The 24,404-nt window shown below is 41.2% G+C and overlaps 1 protein-coding gene across 14 annotated transcripts in view; it reads right to left on the reverse strand.

The window, feature by feature from the left end:
- Positions 1–24,404, reverse strand: part of LOC138675902 (synaptotagmin-1) — a 1,081,934-nt gene that overhangs the window by 628,191 nt on the left and 429,339 nt on the right. For 7 of the 14 annotated variants that reach the window (XM_069764532.1, XM_069764522.1, XM_069764535.1 and 4 more), the window contains one exon: positions 13,423–13,455. The exons of the other annotated variants lie outside the window; for them this stretch is intronic. The gene's annotated coding sequence lies outside the window, so the exon portion shown is untranslated. The remainder of the gene's footprint in view (positions 1–13,422; positions 13,456–24,404) is intronic. 14 annotated transcript variants of the gene reach the window in all.

Genomic DNA, 24,404 nt, shown 5'->3' on the forward strand with positions numbered 1-24,404 from the left:
GAGTCCCCGCCCACTCCATACAGGCCTGGCCAGAGGCGCTGCAAAGGGGCAGAGTCACCATGAGGAAGGCTTAGCCGGCCGGGACCATGGGCGCTGTTGGGCCTACTGCGGCCAAAAGCCAGGGACTAAATTAGCGGCCGCGGTCAGTGATGACGGCCGCAGTCATTGATGACGGCCGTGACAGCAGGAAACAGCGCAGCACATGCGGCAGTGACAGCTGCGGACGGAAGGTGAGGATATACTACGTGGCTGTGCAATATACTCTGTGGGTGGTGCAATATACTCCATGGGCTGTGCAATACACTCCGTGGCCTGTGCTATATACTACGTGGCTAAGAAACATACTCCGTGGGCTGTGCAATATACTATGTGGGCTCTGCACTATACTCCGTGGCCTGTGCTATATACTACGTGGGCTCTGCAATATACTCGTGGCCTGTGCTATATACTACGTGGGCTGTGCAATATAATACATTGCTGGGCAATATACTACTTGGCTGTGCAATATACTACGTGGCTGGGCAATATACTATGTCACTGGCAATATACTACATGGCTGTGCAAGATACTACGTGGCTGGGCAATATACTATGTGAACATGCATATTCTAGAATACCCAATGCATTAGAATCGGGCCACCATTTAGTACATAATATATGGCTAACAAAGTCAGACGGTTGGGGACAGTAAATGTTAACCAGCAAAAAAGATCAAATTACCTAGTGTGCAGTGTACCACAACACACCTTCCAAAATAATAACATGCAAACTGTGTCATTTGAAGTGGGAGGAATTTGGTCACTAGAGTAGACTCCCCCAGCAAACAGAATAAGTGGGATGATAATCTCTAATAATCCAGGCTCTTTGTAGGGCTAGAAACTTCAGGCCTGTGAGATGCATCACCTGTAAGCAAGTAATATGTGGTACTTGTTTCTTAACATAATCCATTCCAATGGCTCTTTGAAATTTTTAATTAACCCTTCTCACATTCTAGCTCAGCAGAGTAAGAGTTGTCATCTTAAAACATCAAAAATGTGTCTGACCTAGACATTATCACAGTCTGAGTGAAGGAAAGGAGAAAAATTGGGACATGATCAGAGCCCGAAGCAATCCTCATACACACAACCAACACACATCGTATCATACAGAAAATCATGTGTACTTATCAAAAATAGCATCCCTTAACAAGTAACATGGAACAACATTATTCATGCTGTACCCTGTCCAACACTAAGTAGTGTAGACGTTGCCCCTAAACACTAACCAAAGAACTTTAGTCTTTCTGCAAAACCTGAGAACAAATAGGTACAGGAAGTCTCAAATCTGTGACCCTAGAAATAAAAGGTATATAAGATTAAAGCAGTTAGGATTTGGCAAGATAAACCTGATCATTACACCCACTTAATAACATCCAAGAGCCCACACAGCCATAGGTAAAGAAGCCAGAATGGTGGGATCTTTTTCCCTCAGTCGTTCTCACATTGATTATGAGGGGCAGCTTCAATACACAGCAGTGAATTGGCAGGAGATGTGGAGAAATGGGTAGATTTCCCATCCACTACTCTTAGCTTTGAAGGGAATAACAGAGTATTTTCTCGCCGCTTGTCGTGGACTTCAGCAAATTGAGTACGTTTTTTTCTTACAGCAACTGAGAAATTCAGGTAAAAGGAAACCCGATTTTTGGTGTATAGCACCTCTTCTTTAAGGCAGATAGCCCTGCTTATGTTATCTCTGTCATGGTAATGCAATAATTGTGCCAATATTGGCCTAGGAGGGCTACGAAGAGGGTGTGGTCATGTGGGAAATCTAAGTGCTCAATGGTAAAGAACGGTGAGAAGACTTCTGCACCCAGCAGATCTTTCAACCAGTTTTCAATGAAGGATACCTCATTAGCCTCTTCAGTTTTCTCCGGCATGCCCACTATTCTGATGTTATTTCTCTTGGGCGGATCTTCAAAATCACTGGCTCTTTCACTAGAAGCATTGATTTTGTTTCTTTAGTTCTGCAATTTGTGTTACGGAACTGCAACACAGAACTAGAATAGAAGGGGGGAAAACTGACCCTGCACTGAGACTAGGATGATACCGTACGATGGAGTGGGCGACCCATTCCTTGCGAATAGACCCACTGACGATCCTAGGTTAAACTCCAGCTAAGACCTATAGATAGGGGGAAGGAGGTCCCTAAAATATCTAAGGACTGGGTATAAAAACAGGTCACCTCCTAATAGAAAACACGGAGATGGTTGCAGAAACCAGCTGAAAACAGAAACTAAGGATAGCAGAACCAGAGATCCCAGAACTGCACAATATCAAACACAGAAAGCTATAAAATCACCTAGCCAGAACTCTAGTGGATTAACACTAATGACCAGCAAGGAATGGGTGGCAGGTGCTGGATAATAAAGGGTGATACAATCACCTGACCTAAGACAAGCCAGAACCAGGGGAAAAAAAACAGCAGCCAGAAAACCACAACAAGATGGCGGATGGTCAAAAAACAAAACCGATTCTAACAACTTGAGCCGGCATAGGCCTCTGAGCATCCCCCACATCTGAGATTCTGCAATCCGCTTCTGATGTGCACTCTAATTTTCTGCAAGTGCTGTTTCAGAATTACAAACTCCTGCAAGAGTTCATTGACTTTAGTTACCAACATGGCTTGATAGTTGTCTATGGCTGACAGAATCTGGGCAAATTTCTGGTCAGTTTTGGACAGGAACAAGAGGATCTTAGAGGAAAATGCAGTTGAGAAGAAGTTAAGAATTCATTGTCTGCAGGCAGATAGAAGTCTGGAATGGAACCATGCAAAGCAACTGGGATCCTGGAGTGTCGCTTCAATTTTTCAGCCGCTGCAGCTCAAATATGCATCAGTGAGTTGGATGAAGTGGAGAAGTTATCCGCACTGATTGTCACTTGTTCAGGGGAACATGCAGCATCAGAATCAATATCTGTTTTTTTTCTTTGTCTTTGCCATAAGCAATCTCAGCTGTCTCCCAGACTCAACTGATAAAAGCTGAGAGTGAGACCAGCTACAACAATATACTAACTGATGTAAAATGTCTTAGTTCACAATGGGTAGATTAACTCTAATATATAGGCTGGGCTCAGTGTCAGACTGAAGAACATTGGGCCCACCAGAGGATTTGATTCTAAAGGCCCACCTTTCTCCCTCCCAAGAGCCCAAAAGCAGCTTCAAAGTTTGCACTATTTACTGTCCTGAAGGAGAAGTCAGGGCCCACTGGAGGACTCTCCAGTTCTCTGGTGGGCCAGACCAACCCTGGCTGGGCTACTGTTAAACATCAACAAGTGGCAGTGTTGCACAAAAATCCAGAAAATCTAGCACAGAGAAAATGGCCTTTGAGAACCTCAATAAACTCAGGGCACACAAAGAGGCATTTTCCAACATTTAAATGTACTAAATGCAGCCGCTGCTCAGGAATACTGCTGAAGATGGACGCTGTTCCTGTACTGTTGAACTGCTGTGCAATATGAATTAGGAGAAGCACCAGGTCCTTTTCTATACTGGTCTCCACTTAAGAGGCATTAATGGAGTCACTTCACCCAACTTTACCAGTGGATTTCAATTCACCACAGCACCCTGGACTTCACTCACACCACTCTCCTACATTATTCAGTCACTCAGGAGGTGGCAGGAGCAACTGTGTAACCCTTGATCAGACTGAAATCACACAGCTCAGCAGCCAGAGCTTGGTGCAGTCCACGGCACAAAAACACAGATCTGTTGCTAAGTTCCACTCCATAACTGCTGCAGAGTATTCCTGAAGTGAAGCACTACTGATTCCTCAATCAGGGAGTCAGGAAGGTAGGTTTATCTTAGGATGGAAGGCCAGGTAGATCAGGAGAGGATATAGATGTTTCCTCTCAGGCAGCCATCAGACCACACAACCCTTTATTTTTAAAATCTTTATTTTTAAAGTGATAAAAGGAGGGTGATCAATAATATGTATGTCTTTTTTACTTTTTACATTTTTACTTTTTTCACTTTTAACTTTTTACAGTAAAGCTGTATTGCAGTATAGATAAAATGAAGCCCAGCATGTGACTGTTAGCAAATACTTGGATGCCATGGGAGCCTTGTTAGCACCCTGCAATCACCTTGCAGAGGGGGGTAATAGGCACCAGAAAGAGCATGATCCTTGATCACACACCTTAAATGCCCCTGTCAGAGATGGACAGCAACAGTCAAGAGATAAACTGAGCAATCAATGTTAGACTCTGATCGCTGCTGTAACCGGCAGATGATGGCTGTATTACACAGCTGGCATCTGCCGTGTACGGTACAGGCTCAAATGCTAAGACCACTTCATCTGCCGTGTACAGTACAGGCTCAAATACTAAGACCACTCCAGCAACATGTGCACCCCCGCAGAAATCTTGCACACCTAGACTCCCACATGCTCTCTGACTCTATCCTACCACTGGCATCCATATCCTCACTCCACGACACAGACACTGCCACTGCTTTCTACAATGCCACTTTCGCATCAGCTATTGACATGGTTGCCCCTCTCGTTCATGGCAGAGTATCAATAGACAACCCTGGCACAATAACACCACTAAAAAGCTGCGGCAACTGTCCAGGGTTGCAGAGCGGTATTGGAAGAAAACACATTCGCAAGACGACTTCACCGCATTCAAACAGGCAACACTCGCTTTTAAATCTGCTCTCACCTCTGCTAAACAGGCCTACTTCACAACCCTCTTATCCTCCCTATCCTACAACCTCAAAACCTTTAACTCCCTCCTCCGCCCTCCACTGCCCCCTAATCTCTGCTGAGGACTTTGCTACACACTTTAAAAATAAGACCGACCAAACAAGGCAAGTCTTCATTGTTCAACCACCACAACCCCTTTGTACACCAGACCAATGCCCAAACACCATAACCTCCATATCCATCATCACTGAAGGTGGGCTTAATTGTCTCCTCTCCAAAGCGCACCTCACCACCTGTGCGCTTGACCCCATCTCATCTCCTCCCTAACCTCACCACCACACTTATCCCATCCCTAACCCACCTCTTCAACCTATCACTAACTTCTGGCACCTTCCCTTCTGCTTTCACACATGCCACAATCACGCCTATCCTTAAAAAGCCAACCCTCGACCCAACAGCTATGTTCAGCTATCGTCCAATATCGATGCTCCCATTTGCTTCCAAACTCCTGGAGCAACATATCCACGCTGAACTTTCCTCCCACCTCTCATCTAACTTGCTCTATGACAATCTACAATCTGGTTTCCGCCCCCATCACTCAACTGAGACAGCCCTGACCAAAATCACTAATGACCAACTTACAGCCAAAGCTAACAGACAATACTCTGTACTCCTCCTTCTAGACCTGTCCTCTGCTTTTGACACAGTTGACCACTACCTCCTACTACAGATCCTCTCCTCCTTTGGCATCAAAGACCTCGCCCTATCCTGGATCTCCTTATACCTTTCCAACCGCATATTCAGCGTCTCCCACTCCCACACTACCTCCTCATCCCACCCTCTCTCTGTTGGAGTCCCCCAAGGCTCTGTTCTAGAACCCCTATTCTTCTCAATCTACACACTTGGCCTGGGACAACTCAATGTCCCATGGATTCCAGTACCACCTTTATGCTGATGACACTCAGATCTACCTTTCTGGCCCAGACGTCACCTCTCTGCTGTCCAGAATCCAGGAGTGTCTATCAGCCATATCCTCCTTCGTCTCTCACTTCCTTAAACTCAATGTAGACACATCTGAACTCATCATCTTTCCTCCATCTCATAGACCTTCCATACCTGACCTATCTATCACAATTACCGACAGCATGCTTTCCCCCGTACCGGAACTCCGCTGCCTCGGAGTAACCCTTGACTCTGCCCTGTCTGTTATGGCTGGCAATCAGGCAACACAGCGTGCAGTAATCAGCGCACATACAGAGATCTGGCAATAACCAAAAACAATAGGACGAGCTCTGAGACGTGGAATCTCTGTAGACTGCAGTACCTGATCTATCCTCACACAACTATAAGCAGCAGTGGATTGCGCCTATCACTACCTATGCAACTCGGCACTGCCTGAGGAGCTGACTAGCCTGAAGATAGAAATACAAGCCTGACTTACCTCAGAGAAATACCCCAAAGGAATAGGCAGCCCCCCACATATAATGACTGTTAGCAAGATGAAAAGACAAACGTAGGAATGAAATAGATTCAGCAAAGTGAGGCCCGATATTCTAGACAGAGCGAGGATAGCAAAGAGAACTATGCAGTCTACAAAAAACCCTAAAACGAAAACCACGCAAAGGGGCAAAAAGACCCACCGTGCCGAACTAACAGCACGGCGGTGCACCCCTTTGCTTCTCAGAGCTTCCAGCAAAAGTTAATAGCAAGCTGGACAGAAAAAACAGAAAACAAACTAGAAGCACTTATCTAGCAGAGCAGCAGGCCCAAGGAAAGATGCAGTAGCTCAGATCCAACACTGGAACATTGACAAGGAGCAAGGAAGACAGACTCAGGTGGAGCTAAATAGCAAGGCAGCCAACGAGCTCACCAAAACACCTGAGGGAGGAAGCCCAGAGACTGCAATACCACTTGTGACCACAGAAGTGAACTCAGCCACAGAATTCACAACAGTACCCCCCCCTTGAGGAGGGGTCACCGAACCCTCACCAGAACCCCCAGGCCGACCAGGATGAGCCACATGAAAGGCACGAACAAGATCTGGGGCATGGACATCAGAGGCAAAAACCCAGGAATTATCTTCCTGAGCATAACCCTTCCATTTGACCAGATACTGGAGTTTCCGTCTAGAGACACGAGAATCCAAAATCTTCTCCACAATATACTCCAATTCCCCCTCCACCAAAACAGGGGCAGGAGGCTCCATAGATGGAACCATAGGTGCCACGTATCTCCTCAACAACGACCTATGGAATACATTATGTATGGAAAAGGAGTCTGGGAGGGTCAGATGAAAAGACACCGGATTGAGAATCTCAGAAATCCTATACGGACCAATAAAATGAGGTTTAAATTTAGGAGAGGAAACCTTCATAGGAATATGACGAGAAGATAACCAAACCAGATCCCCAACACGAAGTCGGGGTCCCACACGGCGTCTGCGATTAGCGAAAAGCTGAGCCTTCTCCTGGGACAAGGTCAAATTGTCCACTACCTGAGTCCAGATCTGCTGCAACCTGTCCACCACAGAATCCACACCAGGACAGTCCGAAGACTCAACCTGTCCTGAAGAGAAACGAGGATGGAACCCAGAATTACAGAAAAATGGAGAGACCAAGGTAGCCGAGCTGGCCCGATTATTAAGGGCGAACTCAGCCAACGGCAAAAATGACACCCAATCATCCTGGTCAGCGGAAACAAAACATCTCAGATATGTTTCCAAGGTCTGATTGGTTCGTTCGGTCTGGCCATTAGTCTGAGGATGGAAGGCCGAGGAGAAAGATAGGTCAATGCCCATCCTACCACAAAAGGCTCGCCAGAACCTCGAGACAAACTGGGAACCTCTGTCAGAAACAATATTCTCAGGAATGCCATGTAAACGAACCACATGCTGGAAGAACAAAGGCACCAAATCAGAGGAGGAAGGCAATTTAACCAAGGGCACCAGATGGACCATTTTAGAAAAGCGATCACAGACCACCCAAATGACCGACATTTTTTGAGAAACGGGAAGGTCAGAAATGAAATCCATCGAAATATGTGTCCAAGGCCTCTTCGGGACCGGCAAGGGCAAAAGCAACCCACTGGCACGTGAACAGCAGGGCTTAGCCCTAGCACAAATTCCACAGGACTGCACAAAAGCACGCACATCCCGTGACAGAGATGGCCACCAGAAGGATCTAGCAACCAACTCCCTGGTACCAAAGATTCCTGGATGACCGGCCAGCACCGAACAATGAAGTTCAGAGATAACTTTACTAGTCCACCTATCAGGGACGAACAGTTTCTCGGCCGGACAACGATCAGGTTTATTAGCCTGAAATTTCTGCAACACTCTCCGCAAATCAGGGGAGATGGCAGACACAATGACTCCTTCCTTGAGGATACTCGCCGGCTCAGATAACCCCGGAGAGTCGGGCACAAAACTCCTAGACAGAGCATCCGCCTTCACATTTTTAGAGCCCGGAAGGTATGAAATCACAAAATCAAAACGAGCAAAAAATAACGACCAACGGGCCTGTCTAGGATTCAAGCGCTTGGCAGACTCAAGATAAGTAAGGTTCTTATGATCAGTCAAAACCACCACGCGATGCTTAGCACCCTCAAGCCAATGACGCCACTCCTCGAATGCCCACTTCATGGCCAGCAACTCTCGGTTGCCCACATCATAATTACGCTCAGCAGCAGAAAATTTCCTGGAAAAGAAAGCACATGGTTTGAACACTGAGCAACCAGAACCTCTCTGTGACAAAACCGCCCCTGCACCAATCTCAGAAGCATCAACCTCGACCTGGAACGGAAGAGAAACATCAGGTTGACACAACACAGGGGCACAGCAAAAACGACGCTTCAACTCCTGAAAAGCTTCCACGGCAGCAGAAGACCAATTAACCAAATCAGCACCCTTCTTGGTCAAATCGGTCAATGGTCTGGCAATGCTAGAAAAATTACAGATGAAGCGACGATAAAAATTAGCAAAGCCCAGGAATTTCTGCAGACTTTTTAGAGATGTCGGCTGAGTCCAATCCTGGATGGCCTGAACCTTAACCGGATCCATCTCGATAGTAGAAGGGGAAAAGATGAACCCCAAAAATGAAACTTTCTGCACACCGAAGAGACACTTTGATCCCTTCACGAACAAGGAATTAGCACGCAGTACCTGGAAAACCATTCTGACTTGCTTCACATGAGACTCCCAATCATCTGAGAAGATCAAAATGTCATCCAAGTAAACAATCAAGAATTTATCCAGATACTCACGGAAAATGTCATGCATTAAAGACTGAAAAACAGATGGAGCATTGGCAAGTCCGAACGGCATCACCAGATACTCAAAATGACCCTCGGGCGTATTAAATGCCGTTTTCCATTCATCTCCCTGCCTGATTCTCACCAGATTATACGCACCACGAAGATCAATCTTAGTAAACCAACTAGCCCCCTTAATCCGAGCAAACAAGTCAGAAATCAATGGCAAGGGATACTGAAACTTAACAGTGATCTTATTAAGAAGGCGGTAATCAATACACGGTCTTAGCGAACCATCCTTCTTGGCTACAAAAAAGAACCCTGCTCCCAAAGGTGACGACGATGGGCGAATATGTCCCTTCTCCAGGGACTCCTTCACATAACTGCGCATAGCGGTGTGTTCAGGTACGGACAAATTAAATAAACGACCCTTAGGGAATTTACTACCAGGAATCAAATCGATAGCACAATCACAATTCCTATGCGGAGGTAGGGCATCAGACTTGGACTCTTCAAATACATCCTGAAAGTCCGACAAGAACTCTGGGATGTCAGAAGGAATGGATGACGAAATAGACAAAAATTGAACATCACCATGTACTCCCTGACAACCCCAGCTGGTTACCGACATAGAGTTCCAATCCAATACTGGATTATGGGTTTGTAGCCATGGCAACCCCAACACGACCACATCATGCAAATTATGCAGTACCAGAAAGCGAATAACTTCCTGATGTGCAGGAGCCATGCACATGGTCAGCTGGGCCCAGTACTGAGGCTTATTCTTGGCCAAAGGTGTAGCATCAATTCCTCTCAACGGAATAGGACACCGCAAAGGCTCCAAGAAAAATCCACAACGTTTAGCATAATCCAAATCCATCAGATTCAGGGCAGCGCCTGAATCCACAAACGCCATGACAGAATACGATGACAAAGAGCACATTAAGGTAATGGACAAAAGGAATTTGGACTGTACAGTACCAATAACGGCAGAGGTATCGAACCGCCTAGTGCGTTTAGGACAATTAGAAATAGCATGAGTAGAATCACCACAATAGAAACACAGTCTGTTCAGACGTCTGTGTTCTTGCCGTTCTACTTTAGTCATAGTCCTGTCGCACTGCACAGGCTCAGGTTTACTCTCAGACAATACCGCCAGATGGTGCACAGATTTACGCTCGCGCAAGCGACGACCGATCTGAATGGCCAAGGACATAGACTCATTCAAACCAGCAGGCATAGGAAATCCCACCATTACATCCTTAAGAGCTTCAGAGAGACCCTTTCTGAACAAAGCCGCTAGTGCAGATTCATTCCACAGAGTGAGTACTGACCACTTCCTAAATTTCTGACAATATACTTCTACATCATCCTGACCCTGGCATAAAGCCAGCAGATTTTTCTCAGCCTGATCCACTGAATTAGGCTCATCGTAAAGCAATCCCAGCGCCTGGAAAAATGCATCAACATTACTCAATGCAGAATCTCCTGGTGCAAGAGAAAACGCCCAGTCCTGTGGGTCGCCGCGCAAAAAAGAAATAATAATCAAAACCTGTTGAATAGGATTACCAGAAGAATGAGGTTTCAAGGCCAAAAATAGCTTACAATTATTTCTGAAGCTCAGGAACTTAGTTCTGTCACCAAAAAACAAATCAGGAATCGGAATTCTTGGTTCTAGCATCGATTTCTGATCAATAGTATCTTGAATCTTTTGTACATTTACAACGAGATTATCCATTGAGGAGCACAGAGCCTGAATATCCATGTCCACAGCTGTGTCCTGAAGCACTCTAATGTCTAGGGGAAAAAAAAGACTGAAGACAGAGCTAAGAAAAAAAAATGATGTCAGGATTTCTTTTTTCCCTCTATTGGGAATCATTGGTAGGCTCCTTGTACTGTTATGGCTGGCAATCAGGCAACACAGCGTGCAGTAATCAGCGCACATACAGAGATCTGGCAATAACCAAAAACAATAGGACGAGCTCTGAGACGTGGAATCTCTGTAGACTGCAGTACCTGATCTATCCTCACACAACTATAAGCAGCAGTGGATTGCGCCTATCACTACCTATGCAACTTGGCACTGCCTGAGGAGCTGACTAGCCTGAAGATAGAAATACAAGCCTGACTTACCTCAGAGAAATACCCCAAAGGAATAGGCAGCCCCCCACATATAATGACTGTTAGCAAGATGAAAAGACAAACGTAGGAATGAAATAGATTCAGCAAAGTGAGGCCCGATATTCTAGACAGAGCGAGGATAGCAAAGAGAACTATGCAGTCTACAAAAAACCCTAAAACGAAAACCACGCAAAGGGGCAAAAAGACCCACCGTGCCGAACTAACAGCACGGCGGTGCACCCCTTTGCTTCTCAGAGCTTCCAGCAAAAGGTAATAGCAAGCTGGACAGAAAAAACAGAAAACAAACTAGAAGCACTTATCTAGCAGAGCAGCAGGCCCAAGGAAAGATGCAGTAGCTCAGATCCAACACTGGAACATTGACAAGGAGCAAGGAAGACAGACTCAGGTGGAGCTAAATAGCAAGGCAGCCAACGAGCTCACCAAAACACCTGAGGGAGGAAGCCCAGAGACTGCAATACCACTTGTGACCACAGAAGTGAACTCAGCCACAGAATTCACAACACCTGTCCTTCAAACCGCACATCCAAGCTCTTTCCACCTCCTGTCACCTCCAGCTAAAAAATATCTCCAGAATCCGTCCTTTCCTCAACCGTCAATCTACTAAAATGCTTGTGAATGCCCTAATCATCTCCCGCCTTGACTACTGCAACACGCTCCTCTGTGGCCTCCCTGCTAACACCCTTGCACCTCTCCAGTCCATCCTTAACTCTGCTGCCTGACTAATTCATCTCTCCTCGCTACTCCTCCGCTTCCCCTCTCTGCAAATCTCTTCACTGGCTCCCATTCCCTCAGCATATTCAGTTCAAATTACTAATACTGACCTACAAAGCCATCCATAACCTGTCTCCTCCATATATCTCTGAACTATTCTCCCGATATCTTACTTCACGTAATCTCCAATCCTCCCAAGACCTCCTTCTCTCCTCCACACTTATCCGCTTCTCACCCAACCGCCTCCAAGACTTCTCCAGAATATCCCCCATCCTCTGGAATTCTTTGCCCCAACACATCCGACTATCAACCACATTCGAATCCTTCAGAAGGAACCTGAAAACCCACCTCTTCAGGAAAGTCTACAGCCTGCACTGACCCCGCTTCCTCCTCACCACTACTGAAGCTACCGCCTCACCAACACCAGAGCTCCTTCAACCCTCAACCTATTGTCTCCATCCTCACCATCCTGTAGAATGTAAGCCCGCAAGGGCAGGGTCCTCGCCCATCTGTATCAGTCTGTAATTGTTCATTTGCTTACTGTAAGTGATATCTGTAACTTGTATGTAACCCCTTCTCATGTACAGCACCATGGAATCAATGGTGCTATATAAATATATAATACCCCTCCATTCAACTTGTGACATGTCATGAAGGGTTTAAATGTGATTTTTTTCATAGATTCTAATAGGTTTTGAAAGTAACCCGATGGCAGCTCTATCCACTGGCAGCATGTACGTTATCAGACACTATATGATTACTGTCAAGTATGTTTGTTTCTAAAACGCAGCAGCATTTTAGAGAAAAGCATACTTTATAAGCTTGTCGGGGACACAACTGCATGAGTGACTGGCTGGAAAGGCAAGTCCTTGGGGGCTTCTCTGGGTCTGTTGTCCTTGTGTGCGCGTATTTAGAGAGACCTGTCAACAGGTGGGAAGGAGGCTCCGGGACCCAACTTTTTGATCAGTCACATGTGCGGCTTAAACCCTGGCGACTTTTAAAGCATTTTGTTTTCTGAAATGTTGCGGCAAATTTCAGAGTGAGGCAAACATGGCTGAAATGGTAAAGCCACTGCCTGATGTGTCCTGCCACTGGAAGCATGTATCAGCTGTGAGGTTCCATTAATGACATGGTGTTCTCTGACACATACATATGTACGTAAAACAATTATGTTTTTTCACCAATTTAGTCAAGATCACAATTTAATAAAAATGTATGCACAGCATTACTATTGTTTTCTAATCTCAGTAACAGAATAGTTTCCTCTAGCAATGTCAGAGCAATATCTTTCTGCATTACACTCTATATTCATCTTTTGCCACTGGGCTGTCTTGGTGTGATTGATTGCTGTAGTTTGTGTAGTCTACCTTTAGAACACAGATGCTAATGAGAGGTTACGTCTCAAAGGATTTTACTGTCTGTAATAAAAAGTAACAGATAGAGAATATAGTTTGTGCACAGTCGAAAGAAGTTACATTGTGAACTCCGAACAAATGCCAGAATATTCCTGGTTTCCCTTCGGTGAAGAATGAGTAATGATAAGTAAATAAATAATTATAGACATTCATTTGTAGGATAATTATTGCGTATCATAAGAAGTTGCATGAAGCCGACTGACTTTGTTGATATTTTAATTTTTATTACCTTTTTTCTCTTTGGAAAATGTGGATATAGCACCTGTAAAATATAATGGTTGTATGGTTATATATTGTAAGATGTCACTAGAGATGAGAATAATATTTACTAAAGATTCTCAAAGATACAAATCATTTTGATTGACCAGAAAACCTAAGTCTTCAACCTCTTCCAGTTCTCAGATACCTTGGCCAAAATCAATTATGACTAAAAATGTTAACAAACTGAAAAAAAGAAAACTCAAGGATTAATATTTGGAGTTTTCAATAAAGAAAACGAATGTGTGAATTGCTGAAGTACAGAGTTTAATTTAGCTGAATACAGGCTACAGGAAAATTCAGACAAACACGGCACTTCTTTTTTGGGCAGGTGGGCTATTAACATATTAGAACTTGTGTGATTGCTTGTTATATTTGCTCATTACATTGGTGGACAATCAAATCTCTCTCTGTCCTGGTTTTGATACAGATTTGTAATTCTAAATATGAAAATAAATAATTGCTGCTCCTTTCACCACTTTATGCAGCCCAAAGAACTAAAATGAACACTTAGTTTGGCCTAGCCCAAACTGTAAATCATGATGTTTCGAAGCTTCTGGTTCAAGCAGAAAAATGTATTTTTATGACTCACCATGGGTCTCCTTAAGGATATTATACTAATGGTCCACCACAGTGTTTTTACTTTTCATGTAATCATGTATGTTATCAATCAACTCAAATGAATTACATCCTACTGATTAATCCTAAAGTCAGATCAGCTACCAATGGGACCGTCATCTGGTAATTTGGGGCAGTGTTGAATTGGGTCAATTATTGCATCAAAACCTTGGCCAACCACAGGGTTCTCTTCTACTCTGGAGTTCAACCTTTGGCCTAATAGGAAATAGCCATATTTAATTTTGTCTTAGCAGTCAATTACCCACTACTTGAATCTATTTCCTATAGGCTGATTATCATATTAAATATGATACCTTACTGATGATGGTCTATCATCTAGGTGCAATGATATCAACACATACTGAACTGAACAGAAAGGTTGTTAGCACCGATGTCTGTTTGAATGGCAGTAGTGTACATGTTATGTCATTATCCTCTACTTTGACCAGAACTGTTCACATTGCTCAGCAAATGTTTTTGTTATATACTATGTGTACAGCATGAGGTAGGGGTTAAAACACTGAACTCAATGATGTGTAACATGTCAGGCTGTGTTGTGTTGTTTACTTAGACCGAGTGATGATCATTGATTTTACTAACTAACTGGCATGCACATGCTTCCAAGTCTGATTTTGCTCCCTTCTGTGATAAGCAGCTCACTGTCTACTCATAATGTACACAGAGAGCCTGATGTGGGTGGGGCTAGCTGTGGTGTGGGCGAGGTTAGCTCTATGACCTCTGCTGCATTGCTAAATCTAAAAACTCAGAATTTGTCAGAACTGCTGCACCCAGTAAACTAAGTGATATGTCATTGGATTGTTTAGATGACTTCTGACAGATTCCCTTTAGCTTCTTAAAAAACAACATAATAATGTGTTTACATTTTTATTACATGTGATTTTATTCAATTTTTTAAGAGGTGAAAGGAATTGTTACAGAAGGATTTTCTGCCACCTAAATTACTGATGTTACCCCCCAGTGCTCTTTATGGCTATTTTTAAATGTTTATACTTCACATTTCTCATTAATTCCCCAATGTGCCTGTTAAAATGTATTCAAAGTGCAACATTAGCACAAAAATAGTTATTTTTTTTATATTAGTGAGCTATCTAGAGTCATACAACTTAGGCAATTTATTTCTATTGTTTGCAGTTAAAATGTAAGAATGTATTAACACACATGCCCAATTCAGGCGACTTACGAAAAGCATACCAATTATTTTACTAAAAATACTAGTCAACAATATAAATGCAGAAATCTGGTTGATGTATCGAAAATTTATACTGATCAGTCATAACATTAAAACCTCTTTTCCTGACAGGTGATGTGATGAACAGTGATTGTCTTGTTACAATGGCACCTGTCAAGGAGTGATTTACATTAGGCAGCTAGTGAACAGTCAGATTCTTGAAGTTGATTTGCTAAAAGCAGGACAAGTCAGTGTAAGGATCTGAGCTACTTTGACAAGACCCAAATTGAAGTGGCTAGGTAGATGGGTCACATCATCTCCAAAATGACAGGTCTGCAGTGATTAGTGCCTAAGAACAGTGGTCCAAGAAAGGATGACTAATAAACCAATTACAAATCCATGTGTGTCACTGATGCATAACGGGTCCAAGAACGAGCCTACCTTGTTGGGTCCAATAAAAGAGCTATTGTAAATTGTTGAAAAATGTATTGCTGGATATAACAGAAAGGTGTCAGGACACACAGGGCATCACTCTTTTCTGGGTTTGGGGATGTGTAACTGCATGCTAATTTAGAGTACAAATAATGACTTGTTCAACTTCAAATACATCAAGAATTTGCACCTGAGTATAAGAACTGAACTATGGACCAATGGTAAAAGGGGGTCTAGTCTAATTGACATGGACAGTCAGGATGCACTATGGGAAAATAGGCAAGCTGGCAAAGACAGGGTGATGTTCCGCACAAGGTTCTTCTAGGAATCCTTAGGTAGAACATTATTGGATTATATATATATATATATATATATATATATATATATATATATATATATAAACTACACAAATTCCCTTTAAAGAGCCATTTGGAATTAGAAAATAGCACAATGATTACAGGTTGTACTTGGCCTACAACAATGTCAGTAGGCTTTTCCTAATGTATCTGAGAACATCAGTATGTAGGGACAAGATCTTGATTCCAATTGATGTATCACCTACTAGGTCACTATATGTTGTTTCAATAAACTCAGTGTTTTATTAGCAGGAGACTATCATTAGAAGACTAGTTGTCTCAATCCATGTAGTCCTCCTGCTTTGTGTAACCATGTCCCCATCAGTGATTAGGATTGCCAGCCAATCCATATCCATAGTGTACACAGAAAGTTGTCAATCAGTGGTAGGGGTGGGATTATACTTAGCTCAGCACTCAGAGAACTGACAGATCTGCAACAGAGAAAACTGTTATTTTATCAAAACTGCAGTAAGTAGCCAAATAAATGACATATCTCTGGAATCAGGTTTTCTGTCATTATATCGTTTTGCTCTCAGATGAAGTAGTAAAACTCTTGTGACAGATTCCCTTTAAAGAAAATAATGTTCCATGAAATATTACAATATGTGCACTTTGACCTGACTTTCCAATCACTGTAACTGAATCTGCTCAATCATCCATGGCACAAGTCTGATCTGTGGGAGGCCAACCTCACCACTTACAGGATTGAAAGAATATGTTGGTGTCAGAACGGACCAGTCAGAGGCATTGTGTTATGTCCTATATGTCAAAGTTTTGGAAGAGTACACAATATAATACAAGAGGTTTTAATGTTATAGCTGATCTATGGATGATAGATCAGTCGCAGTGTCAGACTGGGGTGCAAAGGGCCGACCAGTAACTAACTCCAGGGCCCCACTTTTCGGCTACATGCTAATGTGACAATATCCTCAATCACAAATGTATATAACAATGAACTGGGTAGATTGCTAAATGACTAAGATGCCGCCTTTTTCTGTACACAGTGATTTATGTATATTGTGCCAAGTACTGCTCATACAAGAGGGTGGTGGCCTACTGCTACACAGGGGCCCACCAGAGGATTCTCCTGTTCTCCTGTGGGCTAGTCCAAGCCTGGATCAATGCGAGATATAACAAATACTCTGTTCTACAAACATTGAGTCGATCAGCTGGGCACATGCGTAACTACGGCACCACTGTTTGTTCAGTCACTACAAAATTTCATTACACTGAATTGTGGAAAAATGGTACACCTTTCAAAATGATCAAGCCAAATAAATACCACAGAAAAAGCTTGCACTCCCAAAAGATTTCTTTTAGCATCCATGTCTGTTATATAATATCTATTATTTTGACATCTGCAAGTATGTTATGGTATAAGAAGAGAATTTAGATGGAAAATAAGTCTCTTGAAATTCTTTAAAAACCCTAAAGTGTGCTTTGAGTTTCACAAGAAAATGCTTTTCGTGCAGCATAATTATTTTGCAAATTTTTTATTAGTGATTATTTTGGTAAGCCACAGCACAGATTAGACGAAGCTTGTGCTGCGGGTTACACCAATCTAACCTGCATCCTGCCCTTCTTGCTAGGCTAGCATTTTTAGTTTGGGAGTGGGCGCAGAAAAATCCTATGACTCTCGCTCCTGTGTTAATGATGGCTGTCTAACAACAGGAGAAGGATGCTACACTTGTCAGTCGTTTACTGTATCTGGCTGCACTGACTTTGGGTTGTCCATGCTGCAGTTTATCAGCAAAAAGAGCTAATAGAGTGAGGTATAAAAAGTTGCGCACTATAATCATTTTCTTGCAAAAGTATAGGTATGCTTTAAATGGAGGCTTCGCAGCACCATTTGACACTTGTCATTGGAGTTCATTTATCTTTCTTGCAGAATCAACAATTTTTAATGCAACATTTTGTGAAACCAAGTAGAAATGTTGGCGATCATTTTTTGACTAACATTGGATACATTTAGCTGTGTGATGTTAACATCGTCAAAAGTGAAAATATGAATGTAATAGTGTAATATTAAAACCATGATACATTCTCATTTTCCAATAAAAATAGGCTAACTTTACCGGAAAATTAGACCTATATATTATGCCACGTCCAAGGATGGACTGAGACTATCATTTCATGAAGTCAGTAGACATGGAAGGTAGTCAGGCCCAGGAAACTAAAAGCAATTCTGCTAAAAGCAACATCCCATTCTAATTGGGGGTGAGAAAGAAGAATGAAATCATGCAGCACATACAGAGCACAATGACAGCTGTTGTCAGAAAGTTGAATGTGAGCTTTCTACGTGCGGTTCCTCCTAAGAGTTTCTTAGCAGGATGCTTGTGTGGCAGAGTAGTATATTACCTACTATTACTACAATTCAATCCCAATTTGATATACACTAGTGTTTGCTCTGCCAGGGAATGCTCCAAACCTCTTGCTGAGAATATACAGTATGTAATGTCCAATATTCAAATACCTAGTTACGGCATATCACCCAAAATCAATAAAACAGCTCTATATACAATATCTGAGAACCCAACAATAATCTTGTTTTGATGGTCTGGTGGGATGGTATATAATTCATCTTTGTCTTTTTCTGACTTGCTCTAGGCTGATTTATTATCAAGCCACATAAAAAATGAATGCGCAGGAAAACAAAGAAACAGTAAAAGTCAAACGGTGCAACATCTTTAATGAAACTCAATTACAAAACTGATTTTTTTAACTACAACTTCATGAATTTAATAAAAATTAAATAAAAACCTGTCCTCAATAGTGGACAACTTTTTGAGCCGTGAAAAGATTTGGGATAATATTTTTCTCTGATGATGCACCATTAAAATAATGAAAGACTGAGTAACAAAAGAAAATGCAAAACAGAAGCTCAGTACACATTGGAATAAATAAATGAGAAGCAGTAAGTACAGTAATAAGCATTATATTAACAAGGAAGAAACAATCAGCATATTAGCAAAAAAGCAACATGTGCAGAGGGCTGTTCTCGTGGGGACTTCATGACACATATTGTGATTTCTGAGGTTTAGTCAGCATTGGAAAGCCAAGCACAGAGTGAAAATGCTGGAAATGAGCTGGAAATGAGGACATTACACTCAGGGCCAATGGAAAGTAGGAGGGAGATCAGAAATAGGGCTGCCGTGCCAGGAGACATTAGTACTATTTTTTCACCCTACGTTTATTATGAGAATAATATAGAACATTTGATTTACATTGAATAACTAATAAATGAATATAACATTTCCTGGCCAAATTTGAGCAAATTCTAGTTTCAGGAGATTGTCTCATTGTTATTAAAGGGAATCTGTAGGCAGGTTTTTGCTACCTCATCTGAGAGCAGCCTGATGTAGTCAAAGTGAAGCTGAATCCAACGATGTATCACTTAGATTACTGTGTGAAGCAGTTCTGACACAATCGGAGCTTTTAGATTTAGAATGAAGCAGAGCTGAGAAAGCTAGCCCCGCCCACAGCAGGCTCTCAATGTCCATAGACAGTGAGGCGCTTATCACAGGGGGAGTTAAGTGTAGTTCAGCAATGTTAATCTCTTAGTGATAAATCCTTCACAATTAGTACAATTAGTAAACAACAGAACACATTTTCACAAGTGAATTCTGTGTTTCAGCCTCTATATCCTGCTGTCTTCCGATTACATAGCAAAAACTTGCTGACAGATTCCCTTTGACACCTATTGCTGAACTTAGATCTGGGATACAGACAAATAGTCAACATGCTTCCCATACAAGCAGAGACAAATACCTTATGAGATGCTAGCCCTGTATTATTGATGGCGCACCATGAGTTTACTTTTGGAATTTCTCTTGCCATTCAACATAGTCACAGTTAATTTTTCTTTTTCAAAATTCTCATTTTGGATAAATATTTATCACGTTTTAACATTATACTTTACGTTTATGATGTGTAAAAGACCTCCACAATTTTATATATGTAAGTGAACAGACCGCAGAATCATAGATCAATATCCATCATCAACAATTAATAATTCCATCTTCATTTCTGGGTACTCTTTGTTCTTCAGACCAGGGAAATAGAACTATAAGACAACAGTCCATCCTTATTACTGTTCCATGTACAAGGCAAGTTCAGTGCGGAAGTTGATTGATGTTAGTTCCATTTCAGTATAGGATATAAGAAGTTTCAAAGGAAATGATACGTAATAAAAGTAGACATTTTCTCAGATGCACATACAAAGCAGTCGTGTACAGTAAATACTGAATCTTCGACTTTCTTTTTTTTAGAAGTGCTCCCTTTCACACTGGTTTTAACAGATTTGAAAAGCAAAACTATAGTTTCCAGCATCAGCAGAGTGAATGGTAAATTAGTCGTTATCATTACTTAACACATGCACTGAATTCCTCTATTCTTGTGTCTCAAGATTAAGACTTTGTAGCTTCCACATTTTTAGAGTGATTGTAGGGTTTTTTGCACACAACTAGCCTTTCTTTCAACTTCAGAATGTGATAAACATCTTATAATGGCTGTATTTTGGAAACTGTTTGGCCAAATCATGAACTGTATTTGCAAATAACATTATAACTTATTATATAATGGAAAATGACCAAGCCTTTGTTTACCACATTCATTGAAACTGAGCGTGAATCACGATTTCCGTTTTAGATTTTACATGCTTCATGCAGTTGTATCCTGAGCAGTTAGTCAAGCAAAGTGTGAAATAAACCTGCATTATTATTATTATTATTCATTATCCTCCAGTACGTTTAGCAATTTAGGCAACGGCAATGCTCTATAATGTATAACCAAGCTTATGCCTCCTTCTTGTGTTTCGGAGAATGGAATTAATATACCAGCTCATTATTATCAGGCATAGTGTATAGTCATATAATAAGAATTACAATGACATCTATAGATAAAACAGCTCTTTATACCATGGCAAATGTATCATGCGTCTTCATGACTATAAGCTCCTATCTATTGTACTGGTGTGCCCAGCATTGAGATGAGATCAAGCAGAAAATTAATGCAAACAGTGCATTTCAATGCAAGCATGCTGCATTAGTAGCGCATGTACAATGAAGCAAAGAACTTATTGAGATACTTATCCCTGGGGAGTATATTGCTTGGGTTCCCTGTCATCGTTGCCACCTTACTGCCACTGCCTGTAGCTGGTAAGGCATACAAAGAAAAAGAAAATATTAATATGATATAGTTCCTTTATCACTTGAAATCATCCAGCGAGAGATACATTAGAGTGAAGGCTGACTACTGTCTATGGAGATAAGGGAAGATAACAACCTGTTGTTTATGGCAATTGTATGGAATTTGGAATGTATAAGATGTCACTACATGAAAGGAAAAATCATTTGCTGCTCACCATGCGATAAAAGCAGAATTAGATATTTTAGATCATTTATCTGGGAGAAAAAAGTTAATTCAAGTTAACACATTACATTGAACACTAACAAGCATGAACGTTAATCATTCATAGATTCTTGGCAGCAAAAAAACAACAATTATTTTATGATAACTCAAACAATGAACCATTAGCCACCAATCAGATTCAAGTATTTACTTAGTAAAGGTTAGAAAGTGAAATTCTATTGGCTGCTGTGGACAAATTGGGCTGTTTTTGAGCACTAATCCTCGTCATTAACACCAAAAGTATCAACTCTCACTCAATGTATATAGATAGCAGTTGACCTTGCACCAATGGTTGACATGTGAACCAGTTGTAAAAAAATGCTTTATCAGGTTAAATGGATATAATGCAAAGTGTTTGGAAATAGAAGCAGCATTGCAATTTACTCATTATAATTCATCTCCATTCTAAAAATTGGAGTAGCTTTTAACTTTGCCTAGGTTGCCAGCCATCACTGCAACCTATCAGTGGTGGCAAGTCTCTTAAGCAAGGAGCACTGTGCTTACAAGCTCATGTTCATAGAACAATCGCTAGATACTGCCAGCTTCAATGCAACTGTGGATGTCAGATGTTGCTGAGGCAAAGCTGCCTCTGCTTGCCGCAACGGAGAGCACACAGTCCTGGCAACTGACACAACCAATCGGCTGATTAGAACCATCAATCAAACAGGAAGTCACCGATTCCCCAGCAAGCATATAAATATTCAATTATAATATTGTTAGGATATTGAACCTGTCAATTTTGTTGTAATACTTTCTGAAAATGAAATATTTCCTTGGCAGATATTTTGGAATTACATTTGTACTTTATCCAAGTAATGTTAGAAAATATATTAATCTCTTAATAATTCATATAAGGATTTTTAGTTAAACCAATAAAACAGTCAACCAACAAAAAAAAGAGAAATTAGCTATAGATGAGGGTTTTGAGAACGTCAAGCATTCAAAACAAGCAAAACAATACAGTAGCACTGCATATAATCTGCTCAGCATCGTACATACGATAACTGCTGAAGCCATTTTAATTTTTTTTCACAATATTTCAAATAATGTATGTAAAAATGTCATGTTATGTAAAATTGAGCTTCCATAGAATTGTGTACCATAGGTACATTCCCTACTGTAAACCTACACAGGGTTCATTCTTTCTAAAAACAAGAATGAGGGGCTGGAAATGATCCAAAAAAACTCCTTTTGACAAGGCATCCATCCATAGTTTTGTTTGTCAGAGTCTGAAATCAATTTTAAATCTATATATGCCCCTAGAAGCATGTAATTCGCATGAGGAGATTTTAGAAATTGTAATTAAATCATTATCTCTTCATAGGAGAAGGAGATAATAAGCAAACACCCTACTCCTGTCTTGCTGTAAAGCAGGGACATTTTAATTTTTCTTTGCATGTTTATTAGATATTTCCAGTTGCAATAAAAAAAAAAGTCAACCCCCATTGCAAACTAGGTTTATTAACAAAATGTACAGACTTTCTGCTGTTTGCAGTAAACCAAATGAGAACAAAATAAATAAGGTAGCTCAAAACTAGAAGTGAGAGGTCTTTTGAAATTTGAATACACAAAAAAAATTACCCATAACGTTGATTTGCAGTGAATAAATTCATGCAAATTTGAATACTGGAAAGGTCTTGATTGCTCGTAAAATACACGAGAGGTGAAGATAGAGAACCTTGCTGACAATAAGCGCTTACAATTCACAGGATAGAAAGAGAAAGGACCCCGCTAACCATAACAGCTTGTACTTCACAGGAGAAAGAGGCTCCCTCTGACCACAAGAGCTTACACTTTACAGGTGAAAGAGGTAGAGACCATTAAATCTTACATTTTAGAAGTAAGAGAGAGGGATAATACTACGATGACCATAAAAGCTTACACTTTACAGAATAGAGAGAGAGAGGAGACTCCGCTGACCATAAGAGGAGAGGAGACTCTACACTCTGTAGATGAAAGACAACTTTGCCATACAAAATGGACTCCACTTGGAACCACTGATCTGTGATGGCCCAGCTACTGACTACCACAGTACAAGCTATGATAATCCATGAGATGCCATAGCTGAAAAGCACTATGGGGAGGCCTGCATGGCAATGAAAATGACATTTACCTGCTCTCTGATGCTTTAGCAATATGGGAAATGGTGCCAGGCAAGTTTATTTTTGCGAACCACGAATTAAACTTCTAAGTGTTTGAATTCACATATAATATCAAATTTCAGGAAATTGATCTGCTGATTACTACTCAACTTAATTAACATAACCAGTGGTGTCTTCAAATTCAAAATAAAAAAAATAATTTTAATGACTACTGCAATCTCTGCTAATGCTATGTTCACAAGCTGCAGCTACATTGAAAGTATTTGTGGAAATGGTAGTTAAAAATACATTGATTTACAAAACCTTTGTGGATTAATTGCAGCAAAAAAGACATAAAATAACAAAGGTAGTTTAGGTTAGAAATAAGGCTAAGTTTGCATTTATACTAGCTGAGTATCATGAATAAACATTAATAGGAAAGATTTTTTCCCTATAATTAACCTGTTTAAACAAGCTTTCAATCACATCACCCAACAAATGAACAAAATGTTGGTTCTCGTAAATAGGGTATTAAATAACTACCAATCAGTAAACATAGCTGATTAGAGGTTTTTTTAACACCACAAGTAAGCTAGTGTAAACCCAACTTAAGTCAAGAAACTAGTCCAAAAAGTTGAGAAGAGCTGATTTCCTTGCATAAATAAGGAAAAAAGATACAAAAAGATGGAAAAGGCATTAAATGTTCATAGTGACATAGTTGGAAAAATAGTTCCCAAGTTGAAAGTTAAACAAACAATAGTGGATATACTATTTGGATATTGGAGAAAAAGGAAGCTATCATCTGATGTCACCAGATTTCTAAGGAGGCATATGGTAAAAACGTGTCAACTGCAAAAGACATGCTGCA

Source organism: Ranitomeya imitator, chromosome 4 (assembly GCF_032444005.1).
Source record: "Ranitomeya imitator isolate aRanImi1 chromosome 4, aRanImi1.pri, whole genome shotgun sequence".
NCBI classification, from domain to species: domain Eukaryota; kingdom Metazoa; phylum Chordata; class Amphibia; order Anura; family Dendrobatidae; genus Ranitomeya; species Ranitomeya imitator.